Here is an 8,840-nt window from a genome sequence, read left to right as displayed (position 1 = left end):
AAATGTTTTATATGCAGTTTGGCACCAAATCTTTAGCTGAAACATTCTCAGTGCTTCAACTCTCAAAATTTGTGGAAAGGTATATGTGGTAGAAACAGTACAGGAGACAACAAAGTGATGTGTATCGGACCACGTGGTCTAAAGGACATGCATCAAAGCAATTTGTGGTAAAAACAATACAGAACAATACTAAAACGTGCCAACAAGACCATGTGGCCTAATGGACAAGGCGTCTGACTTTGTTTCAGAAGTTGAGGGTTCAAATCTCTTCATGGCTGACACTTTAGTCCAAGCAGGGAACTATCTAAACGAGAATCTTAAAAATGCATGTTGGTAAGAAACTAACAAATATTTGGTCATCCAAATATGGCCATGAACTGAAGTTACTCTGATGGGTAAATGTTCTACTCCGATAACTAAAGTAGTGAAGGTGAAATGTGTTATACGCAGTTTGGCACCAAGTCTTTGGCTGAACCTTTCTCAAAATTCGTGCAAAGGTATTTGTGGTAGAAACAGTGCAGGAGACTACAAAGATACTGTATGTGTACCAGACCACGTGATCTAATGCAGTTGTTCCCAAGGTTGGGGTCAGAAAAACAGTGGGCTCCTGAAACATCAAGGTGGGAATCTGAAAAACTTTTCTGAATTATTTACACTAAAAAATGACAACTAAGCTCATTTTTTGCCTTCGTTGTTACATAATAGTAAGATAAGTGTTCTTACAATAGACAAAAATAGCATAATAAGTAATGTTACTAAGCGCTTGTTTATTTGTCATGAAAAATATGTTTATCAACTGACAACAGCTACGGATCCTGGTCTCTGCTGCTGGTACTTTGTGGGTCAAAAGCTGAAAAGTTTAGGAACCACTGGTCTAATTGATTTGCATCAAAGGAATTTGTGATAAACACAATACAGGACACTACAATAATGGACTTTCAGGACCATGTGTTCTAATGGACAAGGCATCTGACTTACGATCAGAAGATTGAGGATTCAAGTCCATTTGTGCTTGACATTTTAGTCCTGGCAGGGAACTTGCGGGCTACTACCTAAATGAGAATCTTGTAAATGCATGTTGGTAAAAATCTAAGAAATATTTGTTCATCCAAATATTGCCAGGAATTAAAGTTACTCTAATGGGTATATATTCTACTACAAAGACTAAAGTAGTGATGGTGAAATGTGTTATATGCAGTTTGGCACCAAGTCTTTGGCTGAACCTTTCTCAATGCTTCAGCTCTCAAAATTTGTGCAAAGGTATTTGTGGTAGAAAAAGTACAGGAGACTATGAAGTGATGTGGTCTTACGGACATGCATCAAAGGGATTTGTGGTACAAACAATACAGGACAATAAAAAGATGGACTTACAGGACCACGTGGCCTAATGGACAAGGCGTCTGACTACGGATCAGAAGATTGAGGGTTCAAGTCCCTTCGTGCTTGACATTTTAGTCCTAGCAGGGAACTTGGTGGCTACTACCTAAGTGGGAATCTTGAAAATGCATGTTGGTAAAAATCTAACAAATATTTGTTCATCCAAATATGGCCATGAACTAAAGTTACTCTTATGGGTAAATATTCTACTACAACGACTAAAGTATTGATGGTGAAATGTGTTATACGCAGTTTGGCGCCAAGTTGTTGGCTGAACCTTTCTCAATACTTCAACTCTCAAAATTTGTGCAAAGGTATTTGTGGTAGAAAATTACAGGAGAAAACATAGTGATGTGTTCCGGACCACCTGGTCTTATCAAAGGGTCTTATCATCCCTGGCATCAAAGGGATTTGTGGTACAAACAATACAGGACAATATAAATACAGACTTACAGGATCATATGGCCTAATTGGCAAGGCATCTGACTTCTGATCAGAAGCTTGAGAGTTCATGTCCCTTACTGGTTGACACTTTAGTCCTAGCAGGGAACTTGCAGGCTACTTTCCAAATGTGAATCTTGAAAATGCATGTTGGTAAAAATCTAAAAAATATTTGTTCATCCAAATATTGCCATGAACTAAAATAATCTTATGGGTAAATATTCTACTACAACGACCAAAGTAGTAATGGTGAAATGTGCTATATGCAGTTTGGCACCAAGTCTTTGGCTGAACCTTTCTCAATGCTTCAACTCTCAAAATTTGTGCAAAGGTATTTGTGGTAGAAAAAGTACAGGAGAAAACACAGTGATGTCTTCCGGACCACGTGGTCTAATGGACATGCATCAAAGGGTTTTGTGTTAAAAACAATACCGGACACTACAGAGAAAGTCTTATAAGACCTTCTGGCCTAATGGACAAGGCATCTGACTTCGCATCAGAAGATTGGGGGTTCAAGTCCCTTCGCGGTTGACACTTTATTCCTAGCAGGGAATTTGCAGGCCACTACTGTATCTAAATGAGAATCTTGAAAATGCATGTTGGTGAAAATCTAGCAAATATTTGATCATCCAAAAATGGACAGGAACTAAAGTTACTCTTATGGGTAAAAATTCTACTACTACTTCCTGTAATGCAGTGGTTCCCAAAATATGTGTTGGGACACACAGTGGGTTCCTGAAACATAAAGGTCGGGTCCTGAAAAGATTTTTTGAGATGAATACACTAAAAAATGAAAACTAAGCACGTTTTTTGCATTCGTTGTTACAAAAAAGTAAGCTTAGTGTACTTAAAATAGACAAAAATAGCAAAATAAATAATGTTACTGCGCTTCTTTATTTGACATGAAAACAGTGTTTATCAACTGAAAACAGCTACGGTTCCCGGTCTCTGCTGCTGGTATTTTGCAGGTCAAAAGCTGAAAAGTTTAGGAACCACTGGTCTAATGGACAGGCATCAAAGGATTTTGTGGTAAAAAAAAATACAGGACACTACAAAGACAGGCTAACAGGATTACGTGGACTAATGGACGAGGTGTCTCAATGCAGATCAGAAGATTGAGGATTCAAGGCCCTTCGTGGTTGACACTTCAGTCTACTATTTTTATTTTTCCACCCTAACCACTCTAACCACAGCCCTGGGGTGGAGGAGTGGGTTCCCTGTTTGACAAGACGTGGTATGACCTCAACAACATACATTACCATGTACGATGTACGTGATGACATCATCAGTCTTCAAAAATATACAGTTCAATTGAATGGCTCTGTGAGGCAAACACATTGTTTAGATCTGGTTCCCTTAAAAAATGTCATAGTTGATTTTTAGTTTAGCGATGGCCTGCTTGATCTATAACTGTTGTAAAAATGGTAGTAAACTACAAGAAATGGTGAAGGTTAGCAGGCAGTACAGGAAGGGGTGGTCTGACACCCCCACACATGATTAAATCTGATTTAAAATAATAAACAACAATAATAATTATGGCAAACAGTTTAGCATAAAGCTGGATTAATGCTGTGTCAACTGTTTTTGTTTTGTTATCCTATTAAGATGGTTGCTTTATCCAAAACCCTGGAATGTGGCATTACATGTAAACTTTGTATTGCATGAAATCCCACATTATACTTTTCTTTCCAGGTTTTACCAAACCAAGTACAACTCTGTCATTTCTCAACATGAAATGATGTTTGGCTCGTCTTCAGCAATTTATCTATTTTGTTATGCTGCTCCATCAACGTCATCTGCTGCTGCTGATTACAGAGAAGGCAAGAAAGTAGCTAAACATTTAGATCCTCTATATACAAATGGTTAGCATCATCCAAACAGCTACAGCTGATCTAAGATGGATCGCATGTGGCAGCTTCTAAAACAAATCAAGTAGACATAATATCTAAAGCAGCTCAGTTTCCAGCTCTCTGAACTCAAGGGTTGTGTTTACCGATCTTGAAAGCACAACATTTATTCTTTTGAAAATGAAAGTATGCATCAGAGAAAACAAGCAGCTGTTACTGCTAACAGTGGTGTTGTATAACTCTTGGTTTCAGGTTTGACTAAACAGCAGTTTTTGCGGAAAATCTACAGCAGGAGAATGAACTAGAAAATTTCTGAAGAAATTTAAAAGGGGCTTGCCCAAGTGTGCCTAACTTGAAACCAAAACTTGGCCTAGGAAAACCAGAAAGCCCTAAGAACTGCCTAAAATCAAAATCTCTTCAGAGGTTAACAAAGGTCATCAATACCCAGTTTGGAGCAACCAGTGGTATTTTATAGGACTAAAATGATTTGCTTTAATCAGAATCACTGTGCAAATTAGTAATCAGAGAGAGAAATTAGTTGCTATGTAACGATGCTTTATTTGAACATATAAGAAAGAAGATCCATCTTTGAATCTCCCACTTAGCTGCACATATATTAAGATTCACATCTCTTCTTTAAAACCTAGTTTTAGATGATGCTGGTTCAACTAATCCAAGCTACTTTAATCCAGATTATATATGTTAATCTTCTTAAATTGTCTGAAAGCTGGTCGCAGCATGTAGAGAAGTCCCAGAATGTTGTTCTCGACGCCCACCAGCCAACACACACTTGTCCACAACGAGGCATGCATGTGGCCGAAGAACACGCAGTTGTCATGGAGGAGCTTCAGACCCTGACACACAAACACACCGCATCTTAAATATTTAAATATTGCTATTAATGTTATCCTTTGCTTGTCTCCTGACTTTAGTGCATTTACCTCCAGGACCAGGATGTGGTTCAGCTACAGGGCCTGACTTTTCTTTGTGTTGCAGCATCTTCAGGTTACTTTCTCTGGGCTACACCTGCAAAGATCAGGATGTGGTTTGGATAGTAATAGAAACCTTTAAAGGAAACACTTTGTTTTGTGTTGAATTGGAACTCTCTGGTTGAAGGTCACATTATTATTTAAACAAGCTGTCATTTTATTTAAAATATAAATCGAAAAAATATATAATCTGAGTATTTTGTTTTAACAAAACGTAGAAATTCTGACAGAAACTGTTTCTCCAAATTACAGAAAGTTGTTAATGTTTACAGGAAGCTCAATATAAAATTGATTTAATTAATGTGTTAAAATCCATAAGCATGTCATTAGATCAGTGTAGTAAATACATACACTTATTTTTTATCTTTGTTATGAAGGGTATGTTATTTCACAACCAAATAAAGCAGATTCCTTTCAACTAGTAAACATTTTAACATTCACTAGTTACCATTTAATTATTATGAAGCATGGAGTCATAAGCTATGTTAGCTGTTTATGTGTCAAGTTACCAGCAGTATTAATGTACAACTTTTTGTAATAAACTAGATACTGCGCTCTTATTTTGAAAATCGAAACGGGTTACAACTGGTTCGAATTGCATTGGAAAACAAACTATAAATAGTAAATAAGCTTCTTGTAGCACCTTATTGTGCAGTGGTAACATTATCTACAGTGTAAACAAATGTAGCAGAAACACAAAGCACATTTCTTCAGAAATATGACACGTTTTAACCGCATGGATGGCGCTAGGCTAAAGGCTAATCAACAGGCATAACTCTGAGCCAACACCGTCCGCAAATTAAAAAACAAACTTTTAAGGCTTCAACCTCAGATAAAAGCAAACATTCTAGAACTTACCCAACTGAGAACAGACCTGAAGATTGTAGCGTGTCACATTAAAACTCAGAAGTCACATGAGAGATAGCTGCTTCTGTCACTACAGCATGAAGCGAGGACTGCGCCCTCTGCTGGTCCGGATGTCCGAAAGGCCGGACGTGTGCGACGGTCGGTTTTTCGTTAATTTCCCCACAGTAGTAATTCGAATCAAAAAGTTGTTGAATAGCACACATCTCCACTCCAAGACGATCATTTTGATATAAGCTTTGTGGGGGTACATGCTCCGGTTTGAGCCACATTAAAAGTGGTGGAAGAAGAATAAAGAAATAAAGACTAGGTGTAGAGTAAAGGATTTACCATTGCATGACAAGCCCCAATTAAAGACCTCCATTCATCCTTCCATTATCTCTTAGCCACTTCTTCCTTTCAGGGTCATGGCGGTCCAATTAAAAACCTAACACTAACTGAAGAAATGCACATCACCCATCGCTTTTCATGCCAGAGTTTTAAGACTAAAAGTTTCATGTTGTAAAAAGACAAAGTTCCATTTTGGTCAAACTTTGAAAATGACTATACACAATCTAATGCAGCAGCATATTACATTAGCTTACATGATCTGCTAGTATTTGTGGTGAGTTACAGCTATAACACCAAATCTGAGCTCAATATCTGTAAAATTAGATAAAACCATTTTTCAACCTAAATAATCATGTCTACACCTTTGTCATTTCTTAACAAAATATTAGGTCTATCATTTTATATTCATGCATATTTAGGTCTAGATAAGATTAAACTGTTTAATCAAGTTTTGACTGAAAAGTTTAAGTAAACAAACTAATCAATACCAGACTAAAAGAGTTTCAGGAAAAACCACACTGAGCAGAGTGCAGACACTGCCTCCAGGAAAAACAGAAGCTGTTCAAACAGCCTGAATCAGCCTCTGAGATCTAGATCCTACGTCAATACAGAACTGACCTCTGTGGAATTTGTCAAGGGCCATAATCCCTCTTGGTTGGTGGGCAAACATGGTGTCAGAAAGAAAAATAAAAGATCTAGGAAAAAACTCGCAGTCCTGTGAAGAACTTCACTGAGGAACATAAAAAACCCCACAAAGACACAGAGGAAAGGACATAAAACTGGACTCTTTGAACAAGTTAAGGCAGGCTGGTGGTTAACTGAAGGGAGTCTCCAACATGTCTCAGAACTACAAAACCCCAGGGCTCATTGGTAAGAACTACATTTTAGGTAAGGAATCAGATCCTCAGGTCAGGAAACCATGTCTGGGTGTTGGCAGTAACAGTCAAGTCTGTGTGCAGCAGATGATCTCTGTTCTGTTTGCAATGGCATCTGGTTTAAGACCCATGTAAAAAACTTTATTGAAGACTTTGTTCTGTCCCTCCTGTCCGCAGTGGTCTGACCCACCTGTCCATGCGGGTGTTTTGTCTCTCCTGTCCACAATTATTCTGGTCCAGTCCTCATGAACAAACTGTTCCAGGTGTTTCAGGACTGAAGGGTTTCTTCTGCAGATGTTTCAGCTCCTTCCACAGATCTTTAACAGGGTTTGGATCATGACTCAGAAGGACCCTTCAGAGCCATAAAAACAAAAGTTAAGTAGGTCCTCTGGAATGGTTCTTTTTTAACGCAACGTTTCATCTCTTTTCCAAGAGACTTCTTCAGTCTGAGGAGTTTCAGATAAACTCAGCCTTATAAGCAGTGCCGCCACATGGTGGACAAACAAATTTAATGATGACAATCAAAACTGGTGTTCACATGCAAAGGAGGTCCGTCAGCCTCACAATTGATCATCAGTGCCCTGATTATCACCTATTCACCGAGAACTGAGTCATTATCACAATAACAGCATTGTAGGAAGGGGACAACTGGACACAAAGGCCTCTAACCCTGTTTAATGATGAGCGGTTTCCTTTCTTTACTCCTCTCTCAAACTAACGTTCCTCTCTGTCAAGAATGAGAACATCTTCATCCTTGAAGGGGTGGCCACTGGCCTGTAGATGAATGTAGACAGCAGAGTCCTGACCTGATGATGCTGATCTTTTGTGTTGGCCCATTCTTTTGAACAGTGGCTGCTAATTTTTCTATCTCTTCATTCTTGGTGTTTTTAGCTGTTTTTGGTCATTATTCTGTTGGACCAGTGTTTCCTTCTTTATCCTGGATTTATTGGTGGTTGCCAAACAGCAGTATGGTGCACTACCACCTCCATTCAAGAAGGAATGAGAGGGCGAGCAGGTTTGAAAAAAATACATTTGTTTGATTAATCCATTAACCATCAAACAACAAAAAAATATACTAATAGCATGCACGAAGAGAACATTTTCCTAATAGATATACAAGATTTTATTGTTCTTTTCTTGTTCCAGGCTCCTTATCAATTCTCTATTTTTATCACCTGCAGACAGACACTAAATGCTCCTGTGTCATGTTTCCATGTCATTTTGAAGTGACTTTCTGTGTTTTACCACCACTGACTCCTCCCTCTGTCAGACCCCGCCCACTCTCACCTGTTCAAGTCTGTTTTCCTGCCAGGTGTTTGTGATTCTGTTCATTAGTTTCATAGAAAATTTTTCTATTCCTTTCTCAGCAGCTCATTGTTTTAACTCCCTCCTGTCTGCCTTGTACCTCTCCAGGCTTCTGTATGTTTTTGCTGCCACGTCAGTGTTTTGTTTAGTTTAAATTAGTATTTTAATTTACCTTCTGAGTTCCCTGTACATGTGTACTCTGGGTCCGACCGTTTGACAGTATGTAGTTGTAAACATTAAATCAGTGTAGATGTTAAAATGAAAGTATGATTAACTTCATCTACAAACATGCTGCATGGTTTCCTGTCGGGCCTGTGCAAATATAATTACTGTTGATGTTGTGGTGCAGGAGCTGGCGCCACATGCAAAAAGAAAAAAACCCTGTTCACTTTCTTCTGAAACTTCCAGATATCGTGTTGTAAATGTTGAACTGCAGGGATCCTGGAGCATCTCTTCCTCTCCAGGAAAGCTGCCGCCTTAATATTAAAAAGATCATTAAAAACAACCGAAGCATCCTGCTGCTGCCCAGACACGCTCATAACACAGTCCATATGTTTGGCAGGACCCCTCAGCCTCCAACACTGGGAGACGTGTGAGTTCCCCTGCAAGGATGAGTGAGCGAGAGGAACGAGAAGGACCGCGAAGGCCTTTCATCTGCAGGGGCGATGGAAACTAATCTGCACTCTGGATTACAACATCAGACCACCTTTCCATCCTGAGCCCCCGCTCTTTTCTCTTCATCCACTGTGGGAATGTGGTTACACACACACACACACACACACACACACACACACACACACACACACACACAC

The 8,840-nt window shown here is 39.0% G+C and overlaps 1 non-coding gene across 1 annotated transcript; it reads left to right on the top strand.

The window, feature by feature from the left end:
• The first annotated feature begins 1,373 nt into the window (after positions 1 to 1,373).
• trnar-acg (transfer RNA arginine (anticodon ACG)) lies at positions 1,374 to 1,446 on the top strand. Its single transcript has one exon. It is a non-coding gene; the product is annotated as a tRNA-Arg (tRNA).
• Positions 1,447 to 8,840: the final 7,394 nt, after the last annotated feature.

The sequence above is a fragment of the Austrofundulus limnaeus genome, unplaced genomic scaffold (assembly GCF_001266775.1).
Source record: "Austrofundulus limnaeus strain Quisiro unplaced genomic scaffold, Austrofundulus_limnaeus-1.0 Scaffold46, whole genome shotgun sequence".
Taxonomy (NCBI): Eukaryota; Metazoa; Chordata; class Actinopteri; order Cyprinodontiformes; family Rivulidae; genus Austrofundulus; species Austrofundulus limnaeus.
Note: the sequence above shows the minus strand (reverse complement) of the source record. Positions and strands in the feature narration are given on the sequence as shown.